This window comes from Mustela lutreola, chromosome 4 (assembly GCF_030435805.1).
Source record: "Mustela lutreola isolate mMusLut2 chromosome 4, mMusLut2.pri, whole genome shotgun sequence".
Classification (NCBI taxonomy): domain Eukaryota; kingdom Metazoa; phylum Chordata; class Mammalia; order Carnivora; family Mustelidae; genus Mustela; species Mustela lutreola.
In genome coordinates, this window is record NC_081293.1 from 43,944,277 (window position 1) to 43,959,100 (window position 14,824).

The window sequence follows — 14,824 nt, forward strand, 5'->3', positions numbered from 1 at the left end:
CTACAACAGTTGTCTTCAACACATGGCAAGTAAGTAAATCATCCCCACTTGAGGGCTCAAGTAGGGATCTCTGGAGAGACAACTCATGAGACCCATGCCATCCTATGCCTGCCTTGTTGCTCACAAAAATAAAATGTACAGGGCCACCTGGATGGCTCAGTCAGTTAAGGGTCTGACTCTTGATTTCAGCTCAGGTTGTGATCTCAGGATCATGAAACTGAGCCCTGCATTGGGCTCCATGACCGGTGGGGAGTCTGCCTGAGATTCCCTCTCTCTCCCTCTTCTACTCCCCCTCACCCTCAACATTCATGCTCACTCTCTCTAGAAAGAAAGAAAGAAAAGAAAGGAAAGGAAAAGAAAAGGAAAGGTATAGTAAAGGTCATAGAAGAGTCCTCCCGACTCGTTATGTAAAAGGTCCAACACAAGCTCTGAAGTGAGCCTCAAGGGACTCCCAACATTTTGTGGCCGGCTGCCCTGCCAGCAGAACCAGCCTGAAAGGATAAGCTTCCTTACCACCAGGAGGAATGCCAAGGACTGACATGCCTGAAGCCACAGAGGACATCTCTCATACTCTTAACAGAAAGGAACAAAAGAAGGAAGGAGGAGAAGGAGGTAAGGACAAGAAGGAGAAAGATGAGCAGAGAGGGAAGGAAGAGACAAACAGGAAAGGAGAAGAGGAGAAAAGAGAGCTTCACTTGAGTCAAAATGAACCATTATTTTAATAATTTATATTTATATTTAATTCACACTTATATTTATAAATACATATTTATATTTAATTATATTTATATTAAATTATAATTTAATAATTATAAACCATTGTCAGAAGTTAATAATTTCTCTTCCTTATTTCCCTTTTCTCATCATCCCAGTGACCATGTTCCTTCTCTTTTTTAAATTGTTTTTGACCTCTTCTTTGCTTTCTTTTGGCCTTACATTATCATGGCATGAATCATTTCCCATTGAAAAGTCTTCGGACTCCACTTTCCAGTGAACCTGAATATATACTATGAATACAAAGTGAAGAGCTTGGAAGTTGTTCCACTCCTCGCAAGAAAAAAGCTGAACAAACTAAAAATCAGCAACTCTTCTTGAACTCATCAGAAAAATGCAGGGCATTGGACAAATTGCCTGCCCCAATTTAGGAGAGATGAGCAAATATAAAGAAAGAAGGCTTACCAGGCAGGAGCCATAGTCGGAGCCTGGGAGGCTCTGTGTAGACAAGCTTGAGAGAAAACCTGTTAGGGGCCCACCATTTGGGGAATGGGGTGGGGAGCAAACACCTTCATGAATTTTAATGCCAGGAACCCCCCAGCAGGTTATCAGGGTGAAAAATCAGAGAAATATCTCCTCATGCTTTAGGCAGGAGAAAGGAAATAATCATTTCAAAATGCCCCCAGAGCTTTTGGTTCTTATGAACAAAGGTCTGCCCTCAAGGGAAACTCTTGTAGCTGATCTCAACCAACATGAGATTCACCCAAGCCTAACCAACAAGGAGGAAGGGGAATACCCAAATTTGGCCACCTCTAGTCTTCCTGTGTCACCTAAGGGGAAAAAGGAAGGAGCTGAAATGCACTTGTAAAGGTCATATAATACAGTGACACAGGACCATCAAATACTGAGAATTTCTCATAAAAAACTAGAAGGCTTCTTCTCCCTCTGTTCCCCCCAACACACTTTACCACACACCAACAGGGCTCCTCTATAATAGTATGAGATGACAGCTGAGAAGAACTGCAAGGCTCAGGTTTTGTTCCAGAAAGTCTGTAAGGAAACTCAAAAACAATTTGCAAACCCAAACAAGAATGCTAGAGGAAATTTGAGCCTCTGACACCTAAAACTATAGCACATAGTAAGCAAACAGCCTAACTTCCAGCCAGATAAATATAAACATCATACTAATAACATATTTACCTCATTTCCTTTTACTCAATATAGCATGTTCAGCTTTCAAAAAAAAAAATTACAAGGCATTCTAAAAAGCCAAAAATACTTAGAGTTAAAAAAAAAAAAAAAAAACAGTCTGAAGATGCAAACCAAGCATTAGAATGAGAATCATGTATGGTAGATATTTTGGGATTACCAGATTGGGAATTTAAAATGACTATGATTAATATGCTAGGAACTCTAATGGAAAAAATAGGTAACACTTAAGAACAGAAGGGTAATGCAAGCTGAGAGATAGAAACTTGTAAGGAAGAACTGAAAGGAGATGCTAGAAATCAAAAACACTGTAACAGAAATGAGTAGGGTCTCTGCGGGGCTCATCAGTAGAGTAGATGCAGCCAAGAAAAGCTCCGTGAGCCTGGATAAATCAACAGAAAAGTCGCAGAATAAAAAAAAAATGAGAAAAGAGAACAGAATATCCAATACTATGGGACAATTATAAAAGGTGTAACATATGTGTAATAGGAACACCAGAAGCAAAGAAAGAAGAAATATTTGAAGATATCATGGCCAAGAATTTTCCATAACTAGTGACAGAAATCAAACCACAGATCTAAGTGTTCAGAAAACACTCAACACAATAAATGCAAAAAAAAAAAAAATTACACCTGCATATTTCATATAAAAAAATGTAGAAAATCAAAGGCAAAGAGAAAATTTGGGAAGAACTAGGGAGGTGGGGGAAGGGGGGGGACACTAGCCTACAGAGCAACAGCCATAAGAATTACATAGAACTTCTCCTCATAAACCATGCAAACGAGAGGAATGAAATGTTTACGTGTTGAAAGAAAAACACCAAGCTAGAACTCTGTATCCTGAAGTGAAATCATGTTTCAATAGTGAAGGAGAATTACTTGCTCAGACAAAAACCGAGGGAATCTGTCACCAGTAAACGTGTTCAATTTGAAATGAAATTCTTCAGAAGAAAGGAAAATGACAGAGGTGGGAAACATGGATCCACACAGAGATAGTAAAAGCATTAAAAAAGGAATAAATGAAGGTAAAGAAAGCTTTCTATTTTTCTTATTCTTAGTTGATCTAACAGATAGCAGTTTGCTCAAAATAATAAGAGCAAAGACACAGTGGGTGATTGTAACTTACAGATAAGTGAAATGAATTAGAAGGGATGTGAGGGAGGAATTTGAAAATCTCTAGCACCTGTGAAGGAGTGTAATATTACTTGGAAGTGGATGTAGATTAGTTGTAAATGTGTATCACAGACTCTAGGGCAAAGAGTAAAATAAAAAACAACAATAACCACAATAACAACAAACAACTTCACAAGCCCATTATTTACACAAGCACTTTCCAGGTAACAGCCTTCTCTCCCTCCCCAGGATTTTTCTCACAACCCTGGAATATGAGGATCTGGAGTAACGAGAGCTGGGTACCTAGGACACAGGGGCCCACATAGATGACAGGATCCTGGACCGCAATGGCTCAGGTGCTGTTGGATGCCAAAAGAGACCAACGTGGACCAACCCCATCCACCGCTTTCACAGCCTCTCAGACCAGATCCATCCAACCCTGGCTCATGGATATGTGTCTGCGGATTTAGCCAACTTTGCGCTTTCTGCACTCTTCTCCAGCACTTCCTTAATTTAACAGAAGCAATCAGAAGCCACCTTGTCTCATTGGGACAGCTGCGTACACCGCCCAGAATCCAAGCGCACACAGATAGTCTCAGCTGCGGGCTCTCCAAGCGGCAGCTCTGACTCCTAGCCGAGAGGCAGCCTCTGGGCTTGCGCCCTCCATCCCTGCCCCCTTCACCTGCTCACAAAGGGAGCCTGACAATTCTTCTCTTCGGCATCATCACTTCTCTTGCTACTAAATTATTCACAAATGTGATGCTATTTCTCCCGCATTAAAAAAACATTAAATAACTTCCTTTACTCTGTGTCCCCTTCCAACTACCGCCCTATTTCTCTCCATACCCTTTACAATAAACTAGCAAAAGTAATTATACGGACTCGCCGTTTCTAATTTCTTTCCACCGATTCTCTTTTGGATCCACCGCAATCAGGCTCTCCACCCCCACCAGCTTTGTCAACGTCCCCAGCGACCTCCAGGTTGCCAAGTACAATAGTCAATTCACAGCCTTCCTCTGACTGGAACTTTTTTCGTCTACACCCCTCTGTGGGAGATCTCCTCCAGCACAGCAGATTTAGACTCCGCTCATACCTACAGCCCCAGCCTCCATCTGGAGGACCTCCAGACTCGCACCTGTCATTGCCCCTGGGCCTCGCTGCATGGATGCCTCAGAGGCAGCTCAAACCTAGCAAGGACCAAACTGCCGTCCTGATCTTCCCGGAGCCCTTCCTAGTATAACCACAGGCAATTCATCCTGTGAGTTCAGACCCATGGCTTAGCCTTATCCTTAACTCCTCTGTTTCTCTCACGTTCTACACCCCATCTATCAGCAAATCTGGTTAGCACTCCTTGAAAATATACCCAGAATCCAACACGTCCTCCCACATTTATTTGTGAACACCCTAGTCCAAGTGACTATCATTTGGAAAATTTCTGAACAGATCTTCCTGCTCACAGTCTTGCTGGCCTACCAGCATGTTTTAGCCAGAAGGAGCTTATATTCAGAAAGGCTCCATGGTCACAGACTTTGTAACTGCTATTCCCTCTGTCTGGACCATTCCTATAGAATGCTTGCCCCCTCACATCCTGAAGTTCTTGCTGAAATACTCTTTCTTGGAAAAGCCTTCTCTGACCATCCTATTTAAAATGGATTCCCCACCCCAAGCCTTCGTTCCTCACCATTCCAGCTTTATTTTTCTCCGTAGGATTTACCTACACACTGTGTTTCTCTCCTTTGTTTACAGTCTTTCTCCACTGCATTGTAAGCTCCAAAAGCGTAGGGATAGCTCTCTGTTTGGATTACTGCTTTACTCCAACTCCTAGAATGAGGTTTGGCAAACAGACAAGAACAAGAAGAAATTCATAATAAATGCTAAGTATTTGCTGAATTAATGCTTCAGTCCTTTTGTTACGTAATCCTACATGCCTAACTCTATTCTTCAAACATCTTCCATAAAATTCTCTTAAAGTTTTCTTGGAGATTTCTAAAAAAAAAAAAATTTAATTCAGATTACTCAAAGCTGACAATTCCTTGGAATCATTAGCAACCTCTAGTCTTTGTGGAAAACTAATCACAGACATCAGTTACAATTGTAAATGAAAATTGTTTCCCTCCAATAAGATGGTGTGGTTGATGTGGCATTCCAGGAGGATGCTGGAGCAACCTACTTACCTCTGCAGTTCTAGAAGCATCTCCACATTTCATTGTCTTCAGGCATTCCTCCAAATTATTTAAATTGGTTTCCAGTCATCTTTGGTGCAACTCTGAGTCTTTTCCAAATATAGAAAATACACACATATATGAACCAAGGAAAAATTACAGAATTAAAATGGCTTAGTACTTCTTAGCAAATTCTATCAGAGTCTAGTAGCAAGTGGTTCTAGGACAGCCTGTGGGTTTACATCCATAGTTTTATGTTCCATCCTTCCTTTACCCACAGCCTGCCAAAGAGTAAATAAAATTTCACAATAATTGCTCATAAAAAATTTTTCTCAAAAAAAAATTTTCTCACCCAATCACCCAAGTGAAGATTGTAATTATATAATTAAAATGTTATTAATATGGCCTAATTACCATTCCCAAAGTGTCCCGAGACATTTTATCATATGGCATTGTACTTTTTTCTTTTCCTTTTTGTGAGCAAAGGAAACGCCACATTAAAACATAGCCATTCATAGGGACACAAAACCAAGCTCCCATTTCCCAGGATGCACTCAGCAGCAGCCTTTCGTGGAGCACCCTTCCCTGCTGTGCCGTACTCCCCTGGACATACCACGGACTATTTCTGCCAATGAAAAAGAAACCAGCCTCAGGGAGTAGGTCCTAACAGATGCCCCTCTCCCAAGCACAGGGACACTTCTAAAATGTATTCTCTTACATAAACCCATAATTTTCCTCAGAAAACTCCTTAAAAACTTATGAGCAACCAAGCCAACTTTTCTCCACATGGCCCGAAGTTCCTACCATCATCAAGTCTGACTTACCCCACCCCAACGCTGAAAATTTTGATACAGGTGGAAACCTTTCACCTCCCCCTTCCAGAAATGTTTTGAGGAGAAAATTACCCTGACTTTAAGTAAGACATAAAATTTTTCAATTAAATGTAAACTCTTAAAAAAATTTTTTATATAACTATTTCAAGAGGATTCTGGTCATCCCAATTTGAGTTCCTGAGAGGTGTGATTTGGTCACCGTATTTCCTTTAACAAAAAGAATTGGAAATATTTACCGTTACACATCAGAGAAGGGACAGTTACCCTGAGCTTTCATTGCCTTGTTTCTCCGGATGCCAAACTATCCACCCACACACTGTATCTGAAGACAGGGGTTTACCACCATGTACTCTGTAGAGCCACTACATCAATTTAGAGAGACCAGCCTCTATGACCACTGAAACTCATACTCCATCATCAAGAAATTCCCTGAGGGCTTTGATCTTTGACTTTCTTGGTTTCCTTCCCTTTCTTAATGTAACAGAATCTCTTGCTTGTTCATTGTGCACACCAACTAGCCTGCGGAATCTCCCAGGGGTGGCTACATCCACCCCCCAGGTCTTGTAGCCCTGTGCCTGGAGGTAGGGTCAGGATCCTTTGTTCTCTTTGCTGAAATTCCTCCATCAAAAACTCCAGCTCTGCCAAAAGCAAGGGAAGCAAGGGCAAAAATGAACTATTGGGATTTCATCAAGATCAAAAGCTTTTGCACAGCAAAGGAAACAGTTAACAAAATCAAAAGACAACTGACAGAATGGGAGAAGATATTTGCAAATGACATATCAGATAAAGGACTAGTGTCCAAAATCTATAAAGAACTTAGCAAACTCAACACCCAAAGAACAAATAATCCAACCAAGAAATGGGCAGAGGACATGAACAGACATTTTTGCAAAGAAGACATCCAGATGGCCAACAGACACATGAAAAAGTGCTCCATATCACTCGGCATCAGGGAAATACAAATCAAAACCACAATGCGATATCACCTCACACCAGTCAGAATGGCTAAAATCAACAAGTCAGGAAATGACAGATGCTGGCGAGGATGCGGAGAAAGGGGAACCCTCCTCTACTGTTGGTGGGAATGCAAGCTGGTGCAGCCACTCTGGAAAACAGCATGGAGGTTCCTCAAAATGTTGAAAATAGAACTGCCCTATGACCCAGCAATTGCAATACTGGTATTTACCCTAAAGATACAAACGTAGTGATCCGAAGGGGCACGTGCACCTGAATGTTTATAGCAGCAATGTCCACAATAGCCAAACTATGGAAAGAACCTAGATATCCATCAACAGATGAATGGATCAAGAAGATGTGGTATATATACACAATGGAATACTAGGTAGCCATCAAAAGAAATGAAATCTTGCCATTTGCGACAACATGGATGGAACTAGAGCGTATCATGCTTAGCGAAATAAGTCAAGCAGTGAAAGACAACTATCCTATGATCTCGCTGATATGAGGAAGTGGTGATGCAACATGGGGGCTTAAGTGGGTAGAAGAAGAATCAATGAAACAAGATGGGATTGGGAGGGAGACAAACCATAAGTGACTCTTAATCTCACAAAACAAACTGAGGGTTGCTGTGGGGAGGGGGGTTGGGAGAAGGGGATGGGATTATGGACATTGGGGAGGGTATGTGCTTTGGTGAGTGCTGTGAAGTGTGTAAACCTGGTGATTCACAGACCTGTACCCCTGGGGATAAAAATATATGTTTATAAAAAATTAAAAATTAAAAAAAAACAAAAACCTCCAGCTCTACTGAATCTCAAATCATCAGACTTTATACCCAGTGCCCTTCATCACTATGGCCATCTGCCGACTCAGGCTCACTTCTCATTGATTGAAGATTTTGGGCCCCAGACTTATCCTTTTCAAGACTATTTACATAATTATTCTTGGAATACACTGGTCCAAGCAACAGTCCATTCTCTCAGTTTCTGGACATCTTTCACTCCACTCATCTTTACTTCCATGCTGCTGCTACCATTTCCAGACTATCTCACTTTCATGGATCCCCTTTCTGTCTAGCCTCTCTACCTCCACACTTCCCAGCTCACTAATTTCAGTATTGCCATTCTTGCCAACTCTCTGATCTTTATGGGATCTGGTAGTCTAGATCCTTCCCTCTTTACATTGTTCATCATGGCCATCATGTCTTCATTCTTTCCCTTGCCTCACTTTGTCCCCCATAATACAACAGATTTACCTTAATCTTTTGTAAACACCCTTAATCTCCTGGCACCTCTCTAACTCCATCGTATTCATTAGGTGGAGGAAAAAATATCTTTCTTTTACTATCTATATATCTTCTGCCTTCACATGCACACTGATGCAGCTAAACCAAGAGTTGGCAAACTATAATACTTGGACCAAAGGTGAACCAAACCCTGTTTTTGTAGTTTTATTGGAACATAGCCACATTTATTAATTTATGTATTGCCTATTTCTGCTTTCGTGCCACAATGGCAGGGTTGAATAGTGTGACAGAAACTGTATGGTTCACAGAACCAAAAATGCTTTATTACCTGTCCCTTTTCAGAAGAAATTTGACAAATACTGTGTCAAATCATTCTTTAAAACAACCCACAATAATGTTCACTGGTCTCACTTTTGGTTTGTCTTTAAAGCCCAAGTCAATATCTAATTTTAACAATCATGACTGCTATATCCCCTAGTATATCTTACCTGTTCCCATTCTCACCTGATGACCTCACCTTAAAACAGAGACAGAAAACACGTGCAATCAAATAAAAGCAATTTCACCTTGCATCATTAAGTTCATCTCCATCTCCTACACCACTCTCTATCTTCCTCTTATTTTCAACTTTTCCAATCATACATTGATATTGCCCATCATAAAAAGAATAATATAATTTCACTTAACCATGCATCCCCTTCTAGCTTCTGCTCATTCATTTCTCTGCTTGCCTCATAGAAAAATTCCACACTCAATGTATCCACATCCTGCCTCTGATTTTCTCCCCACTACTTGGCAAAATGGCTTTTTATCAAGGCACCTAAGACATTCATACTGCTAAACCCAATGTTTTATGCTCAGTTCTTCTTGTACAAGGCATCTCAACAATGCTGCAAGCACCTGATTTTGAAGTCTTTCTTTTTTTTTTTTTAAAGATTTTATTTATTTATTTGACAGAGAGAGATCACAGTAGTCAGAGAGGCAGGCAGAGAGAGAGAGAGAGAGAGAGGGGGAAGCAGGCTCCCTGCTGAGCAGAGAGCCCGATGCGGGACTCGATCCCAGGACCCTGAGATCATGACCCGAGCCGAAGGCAGCGGCTTCACCCACTGAGCCACCCAGGCGCCCCTGAAGTCTTTCTTGAACCAGATCTTCTCCTGGTTCCTAGGGCTCTACCCCTGGATTCCTTCCACCCTCAGTAACAGCTCCATCCCAGTGTCTTTGCAACCTCCTCATCCACTGACAGATCTCTAAGTGTTAGTGAACCCCCAGGTTTTGCTCTTGGCCTTCTTGCTCTCTGTATCTCTCCTGTTGGCCTAAGTGAGTTCATCAGGTCTCATTGGTGTGAGTGCCTTCTTCAGGTTATTAGGCCCCAAATTCCATCCTTCATTTCCACCTTGACCCAGATACCCCACCACATACTTTTACTTAGTAAAGTTCACTAACTACCTTGATCTCAGACTGGCCACAAACATTAATTTCCACACCCACCCCGTATAGCTGCTCCTCCCAGTCCTTCCCTTTTGGAAAATGATAGGACCTTCCACTCGGTCCTTGGGCCAAAAAACAGATAGTTATCCTTGTTCCTTTCTTCCACAACTCACATCCAAACTTCATATAAATCCAACTGGTTCAATTTCTACAAGGTAGTAGGAATCACATCACTATTGACCATCTCTGTGGCTACACCCTAGAAGAAGCCACCAGCACCTCCTATCTGGACTAAAGCAGCAGATTCCAGCTTCCACATGTGCTATTCTCCAGTCCAGGCCTCCCATATGGCCAGAGTCATCATCCTAAACTGCAAACCACATTGCACCATCTCCTTGATGAAAATTGTCCAGTAGTTTCTCATTGACATTAGAGTAAAACCAAACTCTTCACCATAGCCAAAAGGCCCTGTGTTATTACATCCCTGCCTCTATCTCCAAAATCCTTCCCTTCCCCTTGCTCCCTTGCTCTGTCCACCAGCTAGTAGCCTTCCTTCCATCCTTCCAAGCTGCCCACTTCCTCCCATCAAGATCTTCTTGGAATGCTCTTCTGCTAGGTCTCCAAATAGCTGTTTTCTTCTCAAATGTCACCCTTCAGGGAGACCCTCCTTGACAACCTGAGTTAAAATGGCCCCTTTCTCCAATTTCTATTATTTTTCTTCATATCACTTAAAATTCCTCAGAACATGATACACACACACACACACACACACACACACACACACCCCACACACATGTTTGCATTTGTTTACATGTTTATTTTCTCACCAAATTAGTCACCAGCTCTTAGAGGATAGAGATTTGATTATTCTTCTGCCACCTGCCTAACCTCTAAACCAGTACTGAAAATAGAGTAAACTCACCATAAATACATAGTGTCTGACTGACAAATGTAAGACAACGTAAAGTTGGTTAATTTAACACCTAATCCTAAGGAAGTTACAATTTATAAGATTGTTTTATATTCAGGTAATGCCTGAACTTTCAAATTTTGTTGGCTCATGGATAGAAATATTGCAGCCTTGAAAAACCACTGATTCCTGCTCCCTTGGGTAGTGAAGGCTCGGGAAGAAAATCACATATTTAAAGTGACATTGACCCTGCATACACACATATTTATCCCTACCAGGTGCAAGCCCTCACAGGTGCAGACACATTTAACACCCCTGAAAGCCGATTTTTCCCCCTGAGAGATAGGGACCTTTTAGGAGAGGTACCAGTTCCTTTAACAAATAGACCATATAATCACTGATTCGCTCAACATTTATCATTCCCTAGGCAGTGTGCTTCTCTAACCCAATATTCTTCTCCATATGATTCTTCTCCCACATTTAAAACACACACACACACACACACACACACACACACACACTCACACACGAAGTTATGTTTACAGAAACACACAGTCAATGACTTTAAAAGGTTTAAACCTCACCCTATCCTCATGCTAGTGGAGCTTTGGCTTGCTAAATCCACACGGAGGAGGACTGATGAGACAAAAGGGGTAGAGCTGTTACCTGAGGCCTCCTTCTGCCCAGGACAAACCCCATCAGGCTAATAAACAGGGGTAAACCCTTAGAAAGCTCTCGCTAAAACACAGGCTTCAGGGCCTGAGCCTCTCTGCTCTAGTCACTTGGCAAGGCCAAAATCTACCACACTGGTGAATGGGCCCCAAAGACTTAGAGGTCACAGTGCCTCTTAGCCCCCAGATGCATTAGGTGCTCTGTGGTACCACTTACTTTCTGGAAGGCAACACACACACACACACACACACACACACACACACTCACACGATGTTCTACACAGATGATTCCGGGGGCCTTCATCTGTCATGTCTCCAGTCAGGAGCCTTTCACTGCGAAAAGCCTCAGATCGTACCAGGGTGAAGACAGAGACTCTAACTGTGCCCAGCTGCACCTGGGCAGGAATACGCTGATCCTGGGCTACCTGTATCCTCGGAAGTTTCAATGCTCTTGGAACAAAACACACTACCTTTCCATGAGCATTCCCAGAACCAGCTAATCGTCTCCTAGTAAGAACCTATCCCTTTGAGATAGTTCAATCAATCAGACAGCCCACCAATGAAGTCTGGGCATGCATTTTATAATCTCATCTCTGTTTTGCATGCTCTCTGACAGCCTCGGTGGTCGACCCCATTTTCCCAAAATGGCCACAAGCATGCCTTCTATCTCACCCGCTCTCCTGACAGTGTGACGTGGACACCTCTCCCCTCATGAATTGAGGTCTATGTCTGCTCTCCTTGAACATGGACAGGTCTCTGTGATGGACTCCACAAACAGAACACAGAGAACGTGACTCTGCGTGAGGCTAGGCTCGTCGAAGGCGATGCATCTGGGCTTGGTTCCCTGGGGCCCGGCCAGCATGCTGGGAAGGAACAGGCAGTCGGGGAGCCAGGAAGAGTTCTGCACAAAGAGGCCTGTGTGGGAAGGAACCCCGGCCCCAGCCCACAGCCCAGCCAACCCACTCCAGCTGATGATGATTCAGCAGCACCGGCTTCTCCCACTAAGCCCTACTCAAGCTGCAAGCTCTGGCGCTGCATCGATTCTTGTTTTGAGCCACAACATTGAGAACTGATTTTTTACACAATGATAGTTCCCCAAAACAGCTGCTGTCACATCCTCTTCAGACACGTGCCCACTGTCACAAGGTCAAGATGGTGCCTTCTTTGTCTCCTTCTGTGAACCAGGTTTGGGCATGTTTGACCCATTCACCTTACTCCGAATCAAAACATTATTTGTCCTCTCAAGATACAAAACTTAGCTCTGCCCACCTACTCATTTTCATTCGACTCTCAGGGACCAGCCATTTTCTACTCACCTGTCCAAGGGGGTTGTCAGGTTTACACAAGAGCCTGAAATTCAGGCCACCCTCAGAGAAGATGAAAAGAAAAGGCATCACCAAAATTTGAGGGAGTTATAACTCTGTGAGTTATAAATGGGGGCAAACTGAAACCCAGAGCCAGTCATCCAATAGCGAATGCATCAGGGGCTGGCTGCATCATATAGAGTCAGAATGTGAGAACCTAGGCAGGGTTGAAAGCAAGAGTCAAGGGTCAAATAAGTTAGGACATGTTTGCAAAGATGGGGAGTCAGTGCAACATTCTACAGGTAATCAGGTCATGAGTAGTGACCCACAGTCACAGTTGCTACTTCTGGCAACAATTAATTAAGGTCAGTCTTCGCAACTTCTTACATCCAGTAACTTTATAACCAAAAGGAATGAGGTTAATCGGTAATATGTTCTCAGTAAATTCATCTGTGTCCTGGTAATCAGTTTCTCTACAGATGCTCTCAGGCCATTATTTGCCGTGTGTGTGTGTGTGTGTGTGTGTGTGAGAGAGAGAGAGAGAGAGAGAGAGAAAGCAGATTCTATGTTCAGGGTCACCACTGGATAAAACTATGCATAAGACAATAAACACTGACCTACCATCTCCAAATCATGGGCCATGACCAGCTGTGTGACTTTAAACACATTATGGAGTTTTTCCTGAGCATCTGCATCCTACTTCAGAAAATGGAGATGAAAATCACAGTATTCATTCTGGAAGGGTTTTTTTAAGATTAATAAGATAACATAATTAAAGCATCAGGCGCCTTTAGTTTGTGATTGGTAAATTCTGAATTCTCTCCTAGTTTCCCATTGTAAAATGTGGCAAGCCTGCCCAGGACTGCCAAACTAAGCCATTTGTCCTCATGCATTATTCAGAGCTTCACCCAGGCGTGTCCCAACTCCTAGGGTTGATCCAATTAGTCACTCACAGGCTGTAGCTTTAGGGGTCTTGACACCATCCTAAGAGCTCTCATCAGAAATTCTCTCCTTTTCTCTTTTTTCCTGATAGCTACAATCTCATTTTATCACCAAACAAAACCACATTCCCCTTCTTGGCTGTATCTAAAGCCACCAGTTCACCACAGAGCCTCTCAGAATATGTCTCTCTGCAAAGCAATCCCACCCCAGAATCAGGACCTGATTGAACTTGATGACAGTGACATTCTTAATGGAATTCAGACAGCAAGGCCTTCAGAGGGTCCGTCCCAGTGGAGGCACAGCAAAAAACAGATTGGGTTAATCTTCTATGTGGCTCCCAATTTTCCAAGCTTTAAAGCGTAACAGAGCTGAAAAGAGCCCATTTTCCCCATATTTTCACTTAGGCACCCTTCTTAAACCAGCTCCTTTCCACCAATGTCTCATCTTTAGGGACATATAGAGTGGGGAAGCTAGGGGGCACCCTGGGACAATCTTGATCTTCTCTTTCTTCTGACTCTGTCGGTATATTCTGCAAGTACTGGGCAGGTGGCGACCATCACACAGCAGCTCTCCCTTTCAGACAAAGTAGAAAAATATGTCCTAAAGAAAATGTCATAGAAAACAGGATAGAAAGGCACTTTGTCCCTGGCAGTGTCGGGACTCAAGCCTGTATCTTAATAAAGGATTCCTTTAACACCTGCCTCACATAGGAATGAAATTCAACAGTCAGCGCAGATGGACCTGGGCATTCAGGGGAACATCTCTTCTAGGGAGAGCGGACCTGGAGAGACAGCAACAACTTGAGCTCTATAGAACAGTGGTGAGAGCCACCCACAGTGAAGCTGCACAGGGTCGTGAAAACAACTGCCCTTTGATGTAAGGTCCACCTGTATTAAAGTCCCAGCTCCTCTCGTGACTAGCTATGTGACCTTTAAAACTCCACATTGATATCCATGGTATAAGGACATAAACTGGATTCTGAATTTTGGAGAAGGAATTGCAACTCCACACCACCAGCGGAGGCAGAACAGAAAAACAGCCAGAACTTCAGGAAAAAACAAGGACCCATGGGATGGGAGCAGCTGCAACAGGAAGATGGTTGGTCGAGAAGCCTGGGTTGTAATTTCACTTATCTCCCCAGTGAAGATTTGCTCTAAGAGAGAGACAAGGACACAGGAACTATGTAAACCAATTGGATTTGAACTTCTGGAGCAAAACTCAAGATTACAAAATTGTGAGCTCTTAGGTGTGGTGGTGCTTAATTCCCAAGCCCACATCCAGAAACAAACTGGTCTCAGCAAGAGGGCTTTAAGCTGGAAAACAAGAGAAGTGGTTG

At 42.8% G+C, this 14,824-nt stretch overlaps 1 long non-coding RNA gene across 1 annotated transcript in view; it reads right to left on the minus strand.

The window, feature by feature from the left end:
- Positions 1–1,253: 1,253 nt before the first annotated feature.
- The window catches only part of LOC131828751 (uncharacterized), a 147,057-nt gene continuing 133,486 nt past the window's right edge, over positions 1,254–14,824 (minus strand). The window contains exons 3-4 of the long non-coding RNA XR_009352563.1: positions 5,210–5,307; positions 1,254–4,856 (exon numbers count right to left, since the gene is read on the minus strand). This is a non-coding gene — a long non-coding RNA (uncharacterized LOC131828751). The remainder of the gene's footprint in view (positions 4,857–5,209; positions 5,308–14,824) is intronic.